Source organism: Eumetopias jubatus, unplaced genomic scaffold (genome assembly GCF_037043125.1).
Source record: "Eumetopias jubatus isolate StellerSeaLion01/CBP00866 unplaced genomic scaffold, mEumJub1_p1.0 scaffold_4, whole genome shotgun sequence".
NCBI classification, from domain to species: domain Eukaryota; kingdom Metazoa; phylum Chordata; class Mammalia; order Carnivora; family Otariidae; genus Eumetopias; species Eumetopias jubatus.
In genome coordinates this window covers 114,520,226-114,541,145 of record NW_028274810.1, presented here as the reverse complement: position 1 = coordinate 114,541,145, position 20,920 = coordinate 114,520,226, and positions in this window count along the sequence as shown.

Genomic DNA, 20,920 nt, shown 5'->3' with positions numbered 1-20,920 from the left:
TAAACGTCTACCTTTGGCTCAGGTCATGATCCCAGGGTCCTGGGATCGAGTCCCTCATTGGGCTCCTTTCCTCAGCAGGGAGTCTACTTCTCCCTCTGCCTGCCGCTCCCCCCTGCTTGTGCTCTCTCTCTGACAAATAAATAAATAAAATCTTAAAAAAAGAGAGAAATGGGCAGAAGACATGAACAGAAATTTCTCCAAAGAAGACATACAAATGGCTAACAAACACATGAAAAGATGCTCAACATCACTCATCACCAAAGAAATACAAATCAAAACCATACTGAGATACCACCTCAAACAGGTCAGAATGGCTAAAATTAACAACTCAGGAAACAAAAGATTTTGGTGAGGATTCAGATAAAGGGAATGCAAACTGGTACAGCCACTCTGGAAAACAATATGGAGATTCCTCAAAAAGTTAAAAATAGAACTACCCTACAAGCCGTCAATTGCAAGACTGCGTATTTATCCAAAGGATACAAACATAGTAGTGATTTGAAGAGGCACATGCACCCCAATGTTTATAGCAGCAATGTCCACAGTAGCCAAACTGTGGAAAGAGCCCAGAAGCCCATCCATCGACAGATGAATGGATAAAGAAGATAAATAAGATGTGGTGTGTGTGTGTGTGTGTGTGTGTGTGTGTGTGTGTGTGTGTGTAATGGAATATTACTCAGCCATCAAAAAGAATGAAATCTTGACATTTACAATAACGTGGATGGAACTAGAGTGTACTATGTCAAGCAAAATAACTCAGTCAGAGAAAGACAAATACCATATGATTTCACTCCTATGTGGAATTTAAGAAACAAAACAGATGAACATAAAGGAAGGGAAGGAAAAATAAAATAAGATAAAAACACAGAGGGAGGCAAACCATAAGAGACTCTTTTTTCAAGGAAAAAAAAAGATTTATTTATTTATTTTAGAGAGGGAGAGAGTGGCGGGGCAGAGGGGCAGAGGGAGGGAATATTGAAGCAGATTCCCTGGTGAGTGAAGAGCCTGATGCGGAGCTCAAGCCCAAGGACCCTGAGGTTATGACCTGAGCCAAAACCAAGAATTGGACGCTTAATGTACTGAGCCACGCAGGCACCCCAAGAGACTCTTAAGTATAGAGAACAAACGAAGGGTTGCTGGAAAGGATGTGGTTGGGGCTTGGGCTAAATGGGTAACGGGTGTCAAGAAGGGCATCTAGTTTAATGAGCACTAGGTGTTATACGTAAGTGATGAATCACTAAATTCTACTCCTGAAACTAATACTACACTATATGTTAACTAACTTGAATTTGAATAAAAACTTGGAAGAAAAAAAGAAAAAAGAAAAAAAAGCGTGGATGTATGTGAAGGGTGGGTGAATTGTGTGCTGTGGTATGCTGGAATGCATTCTCGTGGAAATCTTGTGTGCCAGTGCAGGTCACGTAGAGAATAGACAGCGCCAAAGTGGGACTCAGGTTATAAAGTTCAGAGTACGAGGGAGAGCTTTGGATCAGGCTTTGGGACCATGGGTGTGGCAAGACCCCTGGTGCTCACTGAATACTTGGCTCCTCTCTATTGCCCAGCTATTCTTCTGGTTATGTTGGGGCACTACACCTAGGTTTTGGCTGGTTAGATGTAGGCAGATATATTATAAACCCTCACTTTTCTCTCTACAGTCTCCTTGGAAGCCATGTGACTCAGGAGTTGTAGCTGTAAGATGGAAGCAGCCTGTGCTTCAAATCACCAGTGCGAAGACTCACTAAGAGCTACTCGATCCTCTCAGGACTGTGACATGATGGCGAAACAAGCTTTTATTGTGTTGACACACTGAGAGTTCCCAGGATATTATTGCTTCAGTGTAACCTACCTGTTCGATACTAACTAAAAATTGTGATTTAGTTTTTTAGCAGAGTGAGGAAACCCTTGGCTCTTCCCTTTGGGATGGAGACCAAGATATTCTGGTGTCTTTTGGCAACAATTCAAGATGTGAGCCAATGTGAAATTTCTAGTATCTTATAATCTCTCTGAATGTCAGTGCAGAGGAATATTTGTACCATTTTAATATTTTTATACACTCCACACAAAGCAAATTCATTAGAACATAGTGATGTACATTGAATAAGAAAAAAATGGCTGGATGGATGAACGGAAGAAAGAATGATGAAATCGTGTCTGAGAGTAAAACTGGTTTGATGGGGGATGGAAGGTGGTCAAAACTGTTTCCTCACCAGAATAAAAAGCACCCACCATAGGTCTTGTGTTTTTCTTTTTTTAAAAGATTTTATTTATTTATTTGACAGAGAGAGAGAAAGGGAGAGAGGGCACAAGCAGGGGGAGCAGTAGCTTCTCCACCGAGCAGGAAGCCCGATGCAGGGCTTGATCCCAGGATCCTGCGATCATGACTTGAGCTGAAGGCGGACACTTAACCAGCTGAGCCACCCAGGCGCCCCGGGTCTTGTGTTTTCTGTCCTGACCCTGATGTTAGTAACCCTGATGTCAGGTGTGGCTATTTCCCTGGACGGAGGCAAGGCCCCGCCATGTTTGATGGTCAACCACTGGCTCCAAAGACACAACTCCCTAAGCCTTAGGAGCTGATAGACATCCCCAGTTCCAGGGAAAACTGCCTCTAGACAATGCCTTTCTTCATGGCTTCAGTCTGAAGCATTTAGATCCTTTGGGGGACTGTGTCAAGAGAGGTTTTAATGAAAAAAAAACAAAACCTCCAATTGAAATAAGCATTTTTAAAAAAAATCTTTTCTTTTTTTTCCCCCTCTCATTCTAGAGAGGCAAGCTATAAGTGTTTATAATTAATTCCTCACACCTTTTGTTCACTGAACATTTATCGAGGTAACTTTGAGGAGAATTTTTTATTGTCCACTGGGAGTTATAATAGGACCTGCAATTTAAGCAGGCTTGGTCAAGGAAGTGGGAGGAATAGGCAGTGACCAGGGCTGTGTGATCTCAGGGTGTTCTGAACAGAGCCCTGGGCCCAAAATACCTCCTTTGGAAAAATCAAGTGTCAGAGAACCTGCACTCAGAAAGTTCTAGTTTGAAGAGTTATAGGCAGAAATTCTTGGGTTCTAGGCAAATATCAGTGAAATAAGCAAAGATTCTCTGTGATTTTTGGCTTATAGATTTATCATAATAACATGTATACAGCCTTTTTAAAAGATCTTATTTTTTTATTTGAGAGCGAGTGAGAGAGATAGAACACAAGCAGGGGGAGGGGCAGAGGGAGAGGGAGAAGCAGACTCTTTACTGAGCAGGGAACCGGACGTGGGGTTTGATCCCAGGACCGTGACCTGAGTGGAAGGTAGATGCTTAAATGACTGAGCCACCTGTATACAACCTTTTATTTCTTCAGGCTCTGCAATAGGTATGAGCTCACATAATGTGCAAAAATATACCTAGGAGTAGGGTCTCTTTGTGCCCATTTTATGGATGCAACAGATGTATGATTTATTATGTTCTGGTGGAATGGGGATCTTAAGCTGGTTCTTGTCACGACTGTCCAAGGATGGTCCAGAGGCTTTTTCAGCCAAACCATTATCAGAAATAAATACCATAAATACCACCACTCCCGTCTCTGTCCCCAATGCCAACACCATTAATGTCCCCATCCCAATCACCACGACCATCACTGTCCCCATCACCACCACCGCAACGATGGGCATTACTGTCACCACCATCACCACCACTATCATTACCAAACCCCACCCCCCCCAACAACAACCACCATTACCATCCCCATCATCACCACCACAGGCATTACTGTCACTATGACCATCACAATAAGCACCATGGTCATCACCATTCCTGCTACCATCTCCCCACCTTTTGCTCTCTGAGCCATCATTCCCTTCCTTGAAGTAATACACATGAACAGCCTGGCTCTGTGTTATTCAGCGCTTGGTCTTTGGAACAGCAGATTAGCATCATCCAAAGGCTTGTTAGAAATTGGACCTCAGACCCCACCCCACACCTACTGAATCAAAATGAGCATTTTAACAAGATTCCTTGGAGAATCTTAAACACAAAATTTGAGAAGCATTTCTGTAGCCACTTGATTTGGGGGAGATAAATAATGAGAACGCAATAACAAAAAATCAGTTACAACTTGGGGTTTCAAAAGTATTTGCTACGCAGACAAGAGAAGTGAGGCCCAGAGTGGGGGTTGTGTGCTTCATTTCCTGCTTCGTAGAGCGGATGTGAGACCTTGAACTTCTGCCACCAAAGCTTGAGCTCCTCTCATTCCAGTTGCCGTCCCTCGCTGTCCAGGTCAGAATCCAGGGCCAATGGGCAGGCGCCGTGGGCTGAGAACACCCCCACGGCCCGAGGAGCCTGGAGTCCAAGTTCCAGTGGAAGATGCAGAGCCAGTTCCAGGATCAGAATGAGAGGGGTCCTCGTGCAACAGCGCTCAGCGCTCCCACTTGATTCCTCTCTTTTACGTCATTCTGATTATTTGATTGCCAACTTGAATCACTGTCTTACATCATTTTGACTATCTCTTTCTCATGGCTTGTCCCACTAGAATGTAGTTTCCTGAGGCCATGAACCTTATCCATCTGCATGTGGCTGTATTCCCAGCATCACCACAGAGAAGCTGCTTAATAATCTGTGTAATAAATAAATGTAAGAAAATTGAACATAATTTATTAACATCATTTGTTCAAGTCAGAAAGGTAGGAAATGGTCTGCCAGACACTACACCAGGCATTCTATATGTACAATCCTTTGTTTTAGGAATTATCCTTCTTATTTGGATGTCCTAAGGGACAGAGCAACTTAAAAACCCAAGATCTTCCCACAATACCATGTGTCTATTCCTGCCTACCTAAGACTTGAATCTGGGTCTATTGATGCTTCTATGATTTTTTAGTTGCAGGGAAATAAAAAGGAGGAAGGAGGGAATAATTTGTTCATAAAGCATAAGACATTTATTCACTAGGCATAAGCTCTATGCCAGCTAGAGGGGGGGCATTTCCTGTGCATTATCTCTTTTAATCTACCCAATAACATACATAGAACAGGTACTGTTATCTCAAAGTTTTAGTGAGAAGTGGCTGAGCCCAAGAGATCTTGTCTAGAAAGTAATTGATACATATTTTGAAAGCAAAACTACTTTATTCCAAAGTCTGTGTTCTTTATCATATATAACTTTATCTTTTTATTCTTTCTTATTTAAAGGAATGGGCTCTTATATGGAATACTCAGCAAAGTCTCCGCTCATTCTGTCTGAAGTTTTACCCTAAGGAAAAAAGTTAAACATAGGAAGCTGATTTCAGGAATTTATTTTAAAGTAGCCATTTTGATGTTGTGGGGAGCCAGCCTGCAACTCCTATACCTTCTCCTTCTGTTGCCTCTGGGAATGAGTGACTCCTTGACACTAGTTGTCTCCTCAACCTACAAAAAGGGCCTCCTATGTTCTCCCTTCTTTACTTCCTTGTGAGCAAAGGTTGTCTGACATACTTCAGAAAAATTTCCTATGACGATTGAAATAGAATTGGATTTCTAATGGACACTCAGCAGGTTAAATGTCTCTCTCCTCATGGGGTTTAGATTCGGGTGGACTTGGGTCCAAATCCCAACTTGGGTACTGACCATGGCATCTTGAGTTAGTGGGTCATTATTGCAATTCTCAACTATTCATCTGCCAAATGGTGGAACTACCTGGTTTGGAGGATTGTTTTGAGGCATAAATGTTGTGATGCCCTGGCTCCCTCCGCTTGTGCCCATGCTCCATATCTGCTAGTTCACTGGGATTCACCCGATCGTCTGCAGAGGATTGTGCAATCTTGGGGAGGGGGACCAAGCCGTCTCCTGGTGCTCTCATTGTCTTCTGGGTAGAGATGCTGCCACCCATGTGTGCAACAGTAGAGGATGGGATGTCTGGAGAGTGAAGACCTCTGCCTGCTGTCTTACAAGATGTGATATGTTTGGATGAAGGATGTTGAAAGAAAAAGCAGCAAGCAATCGCCACTATACACACACTTAGAAAGAATTGGGTTCATATGTGGCACAAGTAGGTGAGAAGAAGCAGGGGATCTTTTTGGATGGACAGACAATGAATATGTTCTAACAGATCTTTAGAGGAAGCGACTATGGCAGGACCCACATGACTTAATCAAATGATGACAGAGTAAGTGTAGACCAGGGCAAAGAAAGGCAGATAGAAGAAATATGCACTATGTGATCACATTAATTTGTATGTTCTTATGGAGGAAAAACTAATTTGGAAAAAGCCTGGCTTGACAGTTACCCAAGACACAGAAGCTAGTTAAGCAGATTATATAATGTTGAAAGACTTTTAGCGGTAAATGTGGAAGAAAAACATCAAAAAAGTTTTTTTTAATTTTCCAAATCATTTGTAGTACTATTTGCAAAAAATTGCTACGCCCATTATAAACGATCATCTTATCTTTTTATTAAAATAGATCTAAAAACTAAGGAAAAATAATTTTTAGGTGAAAATAGATATTTTTTTTCTTTTTTCTTTCCAATATACACAGTGACTCGAAGCCTTTGCTAATCTACTTCCAATTACCCTGTGTTCTCAGAAGCACAAGCAACACGTTTCCTTGATTGTAAATGTGAAATTTGCACTTCTCACTAACTCAGACTCCGGTCCCTGGGCAGTGTCAATTACCGAGGTTTTACTTGATTCGTCGCATCGTAGAGAAATTATCCACTGGAAAATGAACAGAAAGACAACCTGAGGACTCTTAAGAGTAATTAATGTGTTTGGGATTGCCGTGGAGCTCTAATTGCTGGTTATAAAATGTACATTCCTGCTACTTTCATTACTGGGTGGTCGCGGTTGTGGCCCGGGTGTGGCGGGAAGGGCCCCGTGGAGGGCTGCCACTTATTAATAGAGCTGTTTCACAGACAGACTGTCCATGCCAGACCCCACTGATTTATCTTCCCGATGCCATGTTGAAGTCGGCTGCGATTTACAGCTGATTTATTTTGGCTGTGTTAATATGAGCAACGTCACTGGGCCTCATGATTAAGTATTCATGGTTGGCTGTAAATTACTCTCTTTCTTTGCTCTAGATAATCAGGGATTATTTTTCATCACTTCTGAGTGTGAATTATGGAGGGCAGTTACTTCTCTAACCTCCAGCACGTCTAGTCATGGAGGGTGTGTGCATCCAATTCGCCCGCCTCGGAAGAAGGCAGGCTGCCTGCCACTGCGGTTTTTTTTTTTCCCTTTATACTCCAATGAATGAATTGCTGCTCTTGGAAATTTGTCATGGTACTACTGTCTGGTGGTGAGGAAAAACTGGGTTGTGTGTCAAGAGATTTGGAAGTTTGCCAGGGTCTTGCTGCCAACCAGTTGTGGGAATAGCTAGAAACACAGCTTTCCCTGCCCTCAGTTTCCTGATCTGTCAGTCAGGAAAGACATGTTTGCCTCTACCCTAAAGTTACTGTGGGGATCAAAGAGGACAATAGTAATACCACTAGGAGAGCAGCTGGAATGATATAATTAGAGTAGATGTGAATGCGTGTTTATTTATATATGTAATATATGTGTGCGTATAAATAATGTGTGTGTACTGTTTTTGTTGTTGTTCCGAACTATCCTAGCCGTATTTTCTCTGGAATAATCTCTAATTGAGGAAAGCATAAATAACGTTAGCATTTATAGTGATCATTCACTGGTAATAACTACCATTAATTTGCAATGACTGTATGCCAAGCACTGTGTTGAGTTTGTTTTCTGTTTTTTTTTTAAGTACGCTCTAGGCCCAACGTGGGGCTTGAACTCAGGACCCTGAGATGGAGAGTCGCATGTTCCACCAACTGAGACAGCCAGGTGCCTCTGTGTTGAGTCTTTTTCAAAGATTAATTCACTTGGTCCTCAGGATGCCTAAGTTACTTTTTTTTTTTTTTAATTTATTTCCACTTTACAGGTAAAGACCATGATGCTCAGATACATTAAGAGCTTGTTTAAGTCACACAGCTTGACTGTGAAGCAGTGGGCTGAAAGTCGTGTGTTAAGGGCTAACTCTCTTATGGGGGCCTATACAGCAATCATAGCTCCTTGCAAATTCCCTATACCTAGGATTTTAATGACTATCTAATTTTTGTACAGATGGGGAAGTGGATCTTTAGGGAAATAAATACAAATCGCTTAGGCAAATTAGTGAGGAATTAGAATGCTTGAGGTCTAGGCAGAGAGGAGCATCACACATGTGAAGGTTCCAGGGGACCATGGTGATAACCTGTCTCAGCAGCTCAGGCCCCAGAGCTTGGGAGGGAAGGGATGTACTGAATGACATGAGGGGGAAGTTCAGAGTTGGAACCTTCCACAGGTATGGTTGCGTTGGGAAAGGCAGTGACAGGTCTGGGCCACTCCTCTCTTGGCCCTCCTTCTCATGCATTGAGAACTGATAACCCCAGAAATGGGAATAAAATGCTGTCTCCCAATACCATGTTGTCCCTCCCATGGTCTTGACCCATCTTGCTTTGGGCCACCTCTCGTCCCTCAAAGGATCAAAACGGCATCCTCTTGAGATAGAGGGAGCTCTTTTGTGAACTCTACGTACGAAGGCATCGAGGTTCAAGGTGAAATAACAGCAGGAGAAAATCATGTTCTGATCAGTAAAAAAAAAAAAAGCAAGTGTTCTGGAAGAAGGTTGAGAATAAAAAGGAGAGAAGGCTGTGGACAAGGAAAAGATAATTTTGAAGGGTTCCCTAAGGAACATCATGTACCTCAATGAAATAACATCACTGCAAGTGTTTTTGCTTATTTGTTTTTGGTAACGTCTGTGTTAACAACAACCACTCATCTGATGGATGGGGCACAGCTAAAGGTATCAGCTTAGGAAAAAGGACTTTGATCTAAACTGGAATATATTTTCCCTGGTGCAAAGAAAGTAAAATGTAAGCAGACCTGAGTCCATTACTCATGTGTGATGAATGGAAAAATTCACACTACCAAAAGATCTCACTGATGGGCCTGAAACAGATTCAGGGTATAAGACAAAGGCAGAGAGAGAGAGAGAGAGAGAGAGAGAGAGAGAGAGAGAGAGATGCAAGTTTTTATTTTTTTAATTTTTTAAATTTTATTATTTTTTTATTATTAAAGCATATTGCAGATATGAGCGATTCTATTGGTTGAGGTTGCTGACAGGTTGAGAGAGTCAGCCTCCAAAGGGGAGCAGACAGGTAATCAGCCTCTCAGACTGGGAAGGCAGTGACTTGCATGGGTATAAGAGCTGGGACTGACCCTGAGCTGAGAGCCATACCTCGTCTATCAAGTGCAGCCTGCTTGCTACCTGGGATTCTGGGGCTAACTCTGCATTTGGGAAGTTTGGTGTTCGACCATCCCTTCCACTGCTCTGGTCCCTACTTTGCACACAGCCCTCCCTGCTCCCTGCCTTGTCTCCTCCTAGGAGTAAAGGCCAAGGCGCCCTCAGAAAGGGCTCCTTTATGATGGAGGAAAGGTGGGCTGGGTGATGTCTCATCAGCTGATTTGGGGCAGGCTGAAATGAGATGTGCATGGAGGATGCATGGATGGAGGCTTCCAGCAGGTCTCACACCTAGGGATCTGCAGCTCTGTGGACAAGTAGAGACAGAAGGGAGTGATTTAAAAGCTGTGGGTGTGCGAGGGCCATGGGGAGAGAAGTGTGGGAGGGAGGGCAATAGGGCCAGACCATCCTTTCTGAAGGCACAACCTGGCCTGGAAGGGTGGCATGCCGTCTCCATGACTTTCTGTGCCCAAATACTCATCACATGCTCACACTTGAATGCAAGGGAAGTTGGGCATGATGTCCATTCTCTGGGTGATGATGTGCCCAGCTAAACTCAGGGATTCTTACAGCCCTCCCTGCTCCCCACCTTGTCTCCTTCTAGGAGTAAAGGCCAAGGCGCCCTCAGAAAGGGCTGCTTTGTGATGGAGGAAAGGTGGGCTGGGTGATGTCTCATCAGCTGATTTGGGGCAGAGCTGTTCGTTATTAACATCATCATCTTACCTGACAATAATTACAATCATAATAAAAAGGGCAGAACAGGAGGATGCAAATTTAGGTATGACCAGCAGCTCAACCACAAACAACATCCCCCTGTCAGACCTACTTTCAGACTAACACTTTCACTGGGTTGTCAGCCTGCATGGGTCTGAACACCGGCTCCATCCTTGATGAGTTATGAGCTGATGTGTAAATTACCTACTCATTCTTTGCCCCATCATTTTTATTTGTAGACTAGAAATGATAATTCTTTTTTACCACCTCATTTGGATTTGTTAGCAGGCTCAAATGACATAAGGTCCCTTACTTAGCCCAAGGCCTCACATAGAGCTGTTCGTTATTAACATCATCATCTTACTTGCCAATAATTACTATCATAATAAAACATTTACCTTATACATCTATTAATGCTTTCAATTATTATTATTAAAGTTTTGCTCCCTTTTAGAGTTTGTATTAGCCACTTGAAGATACAGTTTTGCCTTTGCTGAATTCCCCAATTTCTAACAGAATACAGTATGCTGGTCAGAGAGAAATATAACCTACTACACACAATTCCATGTTATAGGCACTGGCCCAAAATGAAGTTTTTCTTCACTGATTTATTAACATAAAATAGGGTCCTTTTCACTTTTTACATAGTCAAAATAATTATACTTAATCTCCTTAGCCATGTTTACCTATATCATCATAATACTTACTGTTTGTCCATGTTATTGTGGGGGAAAGAGAGAGAGAAAGTATTAACGTGACACTGAGAAAGTTACTTCTTACTCAAGAAAACATGTAAAGGAAGGGCTATCCTGGGTGCTCTGGTTTCTTGCGACCCTGTGACTATTTCTAGTCATCAGGAAGTCAGTGGTTTTTAATAGGTGCAAATGCTAACTTGACAATTGGTCTCTGGTTCTCATAACAGAAAGTAATTTTTTCTTCAGCGCTGGGACATTCATTTCCATTTTAATTAAGGGAAAACTTTAAAAAATATGATAGAGTAGAATTTCAACTACATCCACTGGATGTTCTTCTTTCTCCTTAAATCCATTCAAGTCATAGAAGAAAATTAAGATGTCATAAACTAGAGTGTTACTTACAATCCCTGTTTCTCATGAATTAAAAGTTTTTTTAATCTTTCTTGTCCCTGTTTTAAGGATAGTTGGATACATATTTAGTGCATTGAAACGAGCATAAACAGAAAACAAATTTTTTTATTTTTAATATTTACTAGTTCAGTTGCCTTCCCTGTCATGATACGCAACTCACCAAGTTTACAAACGATGGTTTGAATCTTTTTTGTCTGTTTCTCTCCAGGCAAATATCAAGAGGGTCAGATACAGCAAATGGCTTAGTGCAAAAAAAACAAAAAAAGGTTTTATAGGGAGTAAGGTCCGATTTTAAGTTCAAAGCCTTCCTGACCCTGAAATCTAGATATTTTTGTGCTTTCCCACGCTGCCTCCAGCTCGCCTGATTTCCTGGCTACAGTCCTTCCCCCTGGGTAACATGACTTCCCTGATATATCTGAACTGAGTCTGACTTCTTGAGAGCACAGCAATATTTTTGCACTTGTACTTATCTTAAGGCCATGTGGCACGATTAAGTTGATAAGTTCATTTGAAGTTTGCAGCCAGCATCCCTTCCAAGGGATTCCCTCCAAGGGGGTAAATGCAGACCTTGCTGTAAGACTCCGGGGCCTTTGGGTAGTGAAGGAACCAAGTTAGAAAACACATTCTTGTAACTTTAAAAATAAATTCTTGTCTGCCAACTAGAAACAGCCTCCTAATGTGCCACATCCCACATGCATTTGGATTTAATTTGTTTGCTTTTTCTCAGTGATTGCTCTTTAATTATTGCAATGTTGAAACAACTTGCTCTGTCTCCAAAAATACGCTACAGTAGGTGGGGGAAAGATGAGGGGTAAAGAATAGGCAGCCTGGAAGGCTGGGGAAGCAGCTGTCCGGGAGTGTTCCCGTACTCAGGTGCGGGGGTGTTCAGGGCTTTCATTCCCATGCTGTATCTCCCAAAGGACGGGATGGCAGTCCAAAAGTGACTTGCTGGCAGTCAATTTACAGTCTTTTGGGAAATTACAAAATCACTTTTACAAAGATATGATGGACCAAATTGAGAAAAATTAAACTGGTTGGAGTGTGTCAGCAGCAGCAGGAAGATACAAATTCCACTTTATCCAAAATCAAAACAAAGAAGCTCAAAGTGTGAGGTCTCCGATTCTTGCCTTCGCTCTTCCATACTACTCTCTTGAGATGAAATGGTGAACCCTGGAGCTCATGCCAGGCTTTTGGGTTCTTTGCTAATGCTGTGAGAATTTCTCCTAGGGTCTGTATAGACTCCACTAGAGTCTCTGCCTTCATGGTCCTCAACAACGATGACAATTGGGAAGAACAACAGCTGAGGAGATGATTGCACATTCATTTGAATGACTTGGTCCCATCCATCTTTCTTGAGAGGCTGGGGGCTCAGGCAAGTTCAGTCATTTCCCCAGTTATACAGCTTGGAGGGAGTTTGAATCCAGACCTGTCTATTTCCGAAGTCTGATTTTTATCATTAAAACGTATACCATTATAGGTTGGTTTTCAGGCACGATGGGAGGTATGTGCCGTGGGTCTGTTGGGGAATGCCTTTGAGAACAACTCCTGCAATGTGGTGGGCGGGGAGCAGGATTGAGCCAAGGAGAGGTGGTACCAGCTGCAACCTCAATCAGAAGTTGCAACTCCCCTCAAAGGGAGTTCTAGAGATGGCATCATCCTCAGAGTTGTCCAGAATCAAAGTTGTTTTTGACCAGTTTTTGGTTTTAATCTACCCTTGGGGAAGATGAGGCCCTTGTAATGAAGCCTTCTGTCTGGAGGAATTGAAGTCCCTTTATATGCTGCCTAAGTGGTCTTCTTAAGTTGATGATTAGTCATCCTCATGGTTTCACTATCTTGTTTTAATGCATCCATAAGTAAGCTGTTGCCTTCAGCAATAGCTATCAATGACCATAATCCTTAAAATCACTACTTTATCTGGAAACTAGCCAGTGAACACCCTCTTTTGGCTACCCACCCCAGTCCCACTTGAAAAGTTTGAGCAACTGTGCTGTTCCAGAATGCAGGTAGCTCTTGGCACTTCACCTGCTGTGAGTGATGGAGCCCTCATTGTCGGCCAGTTAGTGAACCATATGCTCCCAGATTCCATTTTAGAGTTGACTTTCTGGCACTGCTCCAGATATCAGCTGTCTTAGAACAGACTTGCTGGAAACAGACTGAGACAGAAATTTGTATGCAGGAAGTCTATTGAGACGTGCTCCTGCTCTCAAGAAGAGTACCTATAAGGGAATGGCAATCAGACAGAGGAAGAGGTAGGACTGTGATGCTCTTGAACCAGGGGGTCAGCAGATCATGCAGAGGGTCTGGAGCTGGGATTTGAAGCAAGGGGGTCAGGACTTTGTGGCCACTCATTGAACAGTGATTGGATGTTGGCTACTCCCAAGGAGGACATTTGGCTTTGGGCAAGGTAGTTCTCTTCATCACTCAGTTGTTAGAGCACAGTATCCCATACTCCCAAGACAGGAAACAGGTGCCTTGGTCCTGAAAGGGGCATCTGGGCAGCACAGTACAATGACCACTGCATGCTGTGAATTCTGTTCCCAGGTTGGCCATGGGCTCACACCTTCAGCAGATTACTCCACCTCTTTGGATTTCAGTTTCTTCAGCCATAAAGTAGAAGCTCTGTGTTTGTGAAGCTGCACTAGATAAGATCCAAGGAATTCCCCTCCCCTTAAAATATAATTAGATGACTTTATTTTAGCTTCATGAATTAGTTTCTTGGGATGAAACATAATGGAAAAGAATGGACAAATGTCAGTTGCACCTCTTTTAGATCCTTTTCTGTCACTTAAAATTATTGGGAATTTGGCTAGGTTTCACAGACTTCTCTGTACCTCAGTGTTTCCAGTAACAAAATGGGGATACTGATATTGAGTTCATGTGGTTACTCTAAGGCTTAAATGAGACTAATTTTTCTTACAGTTCCATCTCCTTCACTTTCATTAATACCAAGTGAAGACTTTGGTTTGTAATATTCTGATTTATTTTGATATAGAAGTTCATTTATATCAAATTCCTCAGACTACATAGCCAACACATTGGGTATTCAGTCATTTTTCTGCATGGGATTGGCTGTGTCTGAGAAAATCCACTGAAGTATATAAGAGTCTCTATCAATAGGAACAATAGGTATTAATAGTGCTTGGGGAGATGGCAGTGCGGGTCATGAATATGAGGTAAGTTTTGTTGCCATATACCTCCCTCCTGGTGATAGAGTGCCCTGATACCATCACCAGGGAAACATTTCCCTGATAGTGTATCATTCTTTGTTCTGCTTGGATGACTTCATTTGATGAAACACAGTCCAGTGGCTTGTCTTCAGAAAGAAGTCCTGGGACCAGGACTTGTCTTTCATAGAAGGGAAGGGCAGAAAGTCAAGGTGGGAGGGGAGATGGGCTGGAGGACAAAAGTTAGCCTTTTGGGGGGAAATAAGGAAAGTTCACTTATAGTGATATTTACACAATTAATTTTATTCAAGGGAAGAAGCCTATCCAGGGCCAGAATGGAAGGAAAGATGGTCAGTCATCCCAAAAGGGAATTTCAGATCCGGAAAAACTCTTGAGTTCAGCTCTTCCCCATGGCTTTCACCATTTAACTCTTCCATCTGGGGACACAGATATGCCTCCAGAACACTCTAGACAAAAAATGAAGCTCTGAATACCTTGAATATAATTTAAAAAGTCAGTGATACAAGGGAAAGGACACTTACCTTGTCATAGAACAGAACTGACTTTGAATTTCTAGCTTTCTCTCTCTTTTTTTTGGTGTTCAGTAATTTATCAGTTTTGTATAACACCCAGTGCTCATCACATCACATCACATGCCCTCCTTAATGCCCATTACCCAGTTACCCAATCCCCCCATCCACCTCGCCTCCAGCAACCCTGTTTGTTTCCTAGAGTTAAGAGTCTCTCATGGTTTTTCTCCCTCTCTGATGACTTCCCATTTTGTTTTCCCTCCCTTCCCCTATGGTCCTCTGTGCTGTTCCTTATGTTCCACATATGAGTGAAACCATATGGTAATTGTCTTTCTCTGATTGACCTATTTCACTCAGCACAACACCCACCAGTTCCAGGCACATCAATGCCAATGGTAAGATTTCATTCTTTTTGATGGATGAGTAATATTCCATTATATATATATATATATACACACCACATCTTCTGTATCCATTCATCTGTCTATGGACATCTCAGCTTTTTTCATAGTTTGGCTATCATGGACACTGTTGCTATGAACATTGGGGTACAGGTGCCCCTCAGATCACTATATTTGTATCTATGGGGTAAATTGCTAGATCATAGGGTAGCTCTATTTTTAACTTCTTGAGGAAACTCCAGATTGTTTTCCAGAGGGGTTGCACCAGCTTGCATTCCCACCAACAGTGTAGGAAGGTTTCCCTTTCTCTGAATCCTTGCTAACATTTGTTTTTTCCTGTCTTGTTAATTTTAGCTATTCTGACTGGTGTGGAGTGGTATCTCATTTTGGTTTTGATTTGTATTTCCCTGATGCCAAGGGATGTGGAGCATTTTTTCATGTGTCTGTTGGCCATTTGTGGGTCTTCTTTGGAGAAATGTCTATTCATGTCTTCTGCCCACTTCTCGACTGGATTATTTGATTTTTGGGTGTTGAGTTTAGTAAGTTCTTTATAGATCTTGCATACTAGCCCTTTATTTGATATGTCATTTGCAAATATCTTCTTCCATTCTGTAGGTTGCCTTTTTGTTTTGTTGACTGTTTCCTATGCTGTGCAGAAGCTTTTTATCTTGATGAAGTCCCAATAGTTCATTTTTTAATATTTTATTTTATTTTATTATGTTATGTTAGTCGCCATACAGTACATCATTAGTTTCTGATGTAGTGATCCACGATTCATTGTTTTCATATAACACCCAGTGCTCCACGCAGTAGTTCATTTTTGCCCTTGTTTCCCTTCCCTTTGGAGACATGTCTAGCAAGAAGTTGCTGCAGCCGAGGTCAAAGAGGTTGCTGCCTATGTTTTCCTCGAGGATTTTGATGGATTCCTGTCTCACATTTAGGTTTTTCATCCATTTTGAGTTTGTCTTTGTGTATGGTGTAACAAAATGATCCAGTTTCATTCTTTTACATGGGGCTGTACAATTTTCCCAGCACCATTTATTGAAGAGACTGTCCTTTTTCCATAGGATATTCTTTCCTGCTTTGTTGAAGATTATTTGACCATAGATTTGAGGATCCACTTCTGGTTTCTCTATTCTGTTCCATTGATCTCTGTGTCTGTTTCTGTGCCAGTACCATACTGTCTTGATGATTACAACTTTATAATATAGCTTGAAGTCTGGCATTGTGATGCCACCAGCTTTGGTTTTCTTTTTCAACATTCCTCTGGCTATTCGGGGTCTTTCCTGGTTCCATACAAAATTTAGGATTATTTGTTCCAGCTCTGTGAAAAATGTCGATAGTATTTTGATAGGGATTGTGTTGAAAGTGTAGATTACTCTGGGTAGCATAGACATTTTAACAATATTTATTCTTCCAATCCATGAGCATGGCATATTTTTCCATTTCTTTGTGTCTTCCTTAATTTCTTTCATAAATGTTTTGAGTTATTGGAGTACAGATGCTTTACCTCTTTGGTTAGGTTTATTCCTAGGTCTCTTATGGTTTTTGATGCAATTGTAAATGGGATCAATTCCTTAATTTCTCTTTCTTCTCTTTCATTGTTAGTGTATAAAAATGTAACTGATTTCTGTGCATTGATTTTATATCCTGCCACTTTGCTGAATTCCTGTATGAGTTCTAGCAATTTTGGGGTAGAGTCTTTTGGGTTTTCCACAAAAGTATCATGTCATCTGGGAAGAGTGAGAGTTTGACTTCTTTGCCAATTTGAATGCCTTTTATTTCTTTTTGTTGTCTGATTGCTGAGACTAGGATTTCTAGTACTATGTTGACCAACAGTGGTGAGAATGGACATCCCTGTTGTGTTCCTGACCTTAGAGGAAAAGATCTCAGTTTTTCCCCACTGAGGATGATATCCACTGTGGGCTTTTTGTAGATGGCTTTTATGATATTGAGGTATGTTACCTCTATCCCTACACTGTGTAGAGTTTTAATAAAGAAAGGATGCTGTATTTTGTGAAATGCTTTTTCTGCAACAATTGAGAGGATCATATGGTTCTTGTCCTTTCTTTTGTTAATGTGATGTATCACTTTGATTGATTTGTGAATATTGAACCACCTTGAAGCCCAGGAATAAATGCCATTTGGTCATGGTGAATAATCCTTTTAATGTACTGTTGGATCCTATTGTCTAGTATCTTGGTGAGAATTTTGGCATCCATGTTCATCAGGGATATTGCTCTGTAATTATCCTTTTTGATGGGGTCTTTGTTTGGTTTTGGGATCAAGGTAATGCTGGTCTCATAGAATGCGTTTGGAAGTTTTCCTTCCATTTCTATTTTTTGGAACAGTTTCAGGAGAATAGGTATTCTTAAAGTTCTTCTTTAAATGTTTGGTGGAATTACTCTGGGAAGCCATCTGGAATTTCTAGCTCTCTTATATACTCATTGACAATTTAAGAGAAATTATTTACCTTCTTCAAGTCTAAGTATCTTTGGTTATCAGAAATAATTATACCTACTATAAAGAGATAATGCCAGAAATAAATTAAACCACAATATAAGGCACCTGAAAAAAACCAGAAGGTCAATAAAATATATCTTTTATTAATAGGTCACACTTCCTCCTGATCCTCACCCTTGGAGAGCCTGTCTGTATGATAGAACTTCATTCGGCTTTGTTCTCTTTCCCCAAGTCTTTGGCTCCCATTCTTGCCGGTGAATGCAGTCCAGACTTGCTGTTGCCTCTCCTTTCCTGCAGACTTGTGTCTCTGAATGTTCTAGCCTGCGGACATCCCTCTGACTTGAGTGTAACCTGGTACTGGTACTTCCTACAGCCTGGCTCTCTGTGGTCCATTGTCCACTTCTATTGTAAGTAGTTGTACTGTGCCTCTCCCATGACAACGAGCTGGACCTTACATGGTTCGGTTGGTTCCTTACAGCAACTTTTCTACCGGTCTCAGAGGGCATGCTCAGTCCCATGCACCTCTCTGTCTTCTCCTCCAGCCTGGGAAGATGGGTCATTGTAGACTCTGTAATCAGAAGACCTATACACAGATCTCAATTTTAGTAATTTGCCTTGGGTGAGTCACTTCTTTACCTGCTAAGGTTGTTGTGTTAAATGTAATGGAGATAATGACAAACCATTTCTTGAGCTCTTAATATGTGGCAATTGTTGTGATAAACTCATCACACATATTATCTAATTTAATCCTCATGAAGTCTTAATATTCTCAATAGACAAAATCTCAATTATTTCCATTTTGCAATAAGAATCAGTGTCAAAGTGAGGACAGGGAGAAGGAAAGGCAAATGTGAGAGAAGGAAGGTGTAAGAAAGAAGAGAGGAGAAGAGAAAAAAGAAAGACACCATCTCAAGCAGAGGTGATGCAATAGTAAGTTGAAGGAACTAGAGATTTTAAGTTCTCTGTGCTCTCTGCTTTGTAAGCAATGAAATTTTCTAAAACCTGAATGTCAAAAAAGAAAAGAAATGGAGTCATAGAGTCAGAGTTTGAACAGGACAAAAGATTTATCTATGTTTTGTCTGAATCCCCAGATGCCAACATTTGTTAGCACCCTTAGAAAATCAAATGAGTATTTTGTCTGTTTCCTCCAGTGTCTAGCCCAAGATCCTAGAATTGACAGATTGGTGGCTGGAACCAGACTATGGGTGAGTTATTTCAATGTTCAGCCAATGCTTCATTCATTCAGCCAATACTTACTGAATGTATTGTATGGACCAGCTGTGGACCAGGCATTGAGGATAAAACTGAGATCTACAGGGATGTTGTTCAGGTATGAAGGACCTAAGTCTTAACTTCATCTTTTGTCTTTGGGAGGGAGAGTGAGTGAGTAGGGAAGAACACGGAATAACAATGTTTGGAAATATGAATGGTTTTACTTGGAAAATTCTCCTTTCCTTTGGTTTCATGTCCACCAGATCAAGCATTTTCAGTCCTAACATTTAGCTTAGTGACTTTGATTGACACGATCCAAGTAGATCAATTTGGACCATCAGCAATTTCCATTCTCTCTCCATAATTAGTAGTCATATTTAATCTGATCCTCATCTATAAAATGGGCACCATCATATTTATACCTGAATCACAGAGGTATTGCAAGCATTGCCAATGTCCTCTGTAAACTATATGGTGCCCCAGACATATGCTTGTACATGCACACACACACATTTTTTTCCTGTATTTTCTGATATTTTCACATCTTAAAAACTTTTCTGCCTGGGAGGAGCCTACCCCTCCAGGGACTCGCCAATTCTTAGAGCAAAGGGCTCATCTAGGAGCATGGTTTTGATATGCAAACTAACCAATCTAAAGCCATATCTTCTCTGTCTGGGTCTGTACACCCCAGAAAACAGTATTTCTCTTCTGATACCAGGTAACTAGGGACTCCCTGCCCCATTCAGATTATAACCCTCTGAAAGTATTCAAACTAGCTAATCCTAAAATGTTTACCCAGCCCTAGCTTGCCTTTCCTGTGAAAACTCCAGTAAAGTCTGTGCCTAGTCTTGCCCCTCACTCCTGATCCTCTGCCTCCTGAATACACTGGTTCTTCCCTGTGTGGCCCCATGTGATGTGCTGTTTCTCCTATTTCTAGGACCTTTGCGTGCAATAAACTTTGTTTTCCCAAGACTCTCTTGTGCCTCCTCTAATGACTGTGCCTGACCGACCACATCAAACAACAGAGAATACACACAACACTACTTTTTGGTACAGGGCTTTATAGCTTATAAAACAAATTTATATCCATCATTTAAAAGTCACAACAATCTTTTTAAATGGCTATTCTTTTCCTCAGTTTATAGATTAGGAAATTGATATTTAGGGAGCCAGGCAATCTGAACAAGCTGACACAGGTTAATAACATTCAGGAGGCAAGGCTCAAACATTGGCCTTGGAAACCCAGGCTCCAAGTCCCGAGCTTCAGGGTTTCAGCTGCCCTTTTTAAACCGCCTAATTAGCCCTAATCATCAGTCAGTCTTTCATGAAAATATGGTAGACCATGCTGAAAAAGGAACTTGTTGTGGTTTTTCTTTTTTTATATATGTTAACAGAAGAAATGGTTAAGGGAACTAGCACAATGAGCCAGGCATCATGTGATTTTACCCCACTTTGTCTCTGTATTACAGATGACAAAGGGCAACCTCTGGATTTATTTCTACCCCAAAGTCATACAGCTTGGAAGTTGGTAGCTATGAATGGAGACCCCATGCACTTTGGCAACATGGCTTCTCCCTTGCAATCTCCATATTCTCAAGGAAACACAGTCCCAGCATCTGAACTCTTTTCTTGATGTTTGCATTTGCTGACCAAAAATGTCCAGTGGGAATAGACACTGGGAGGCAATTTAGCCAAATATCCTTTTTAGCAAATGATTTATTTACTGCTGCTAGGACAGCATTTTCTCCTATTCTTTCTCTGGCCCTCTTCGTTGCTTCCTGTCTTTTTTGTTTATTTCTCGCCAGGAAACCTCTTATCTTTGCTGACTGGGGGCCAGTACATCTTCTCCCCACAGTAAATCTGAGGCTAATGGGCTCCCAGAAGAAAAGCAAAGCATGAAGCCAATCAGAAGCACAACCATCTTCTCTTGGAATAAGCAAGCCATTTTTCCCTTAAATTCCTAAGTGGGATGGCTTCTAATGACCTCTGTTCCCTCCCACTACTCTGTTTTTCTCATACAACCATTCTTCTCCCCACCAAGAATAACCAAACTTGGATTATTTGGGGGAATATACAGTAATTTGTTTTTTATTTTAT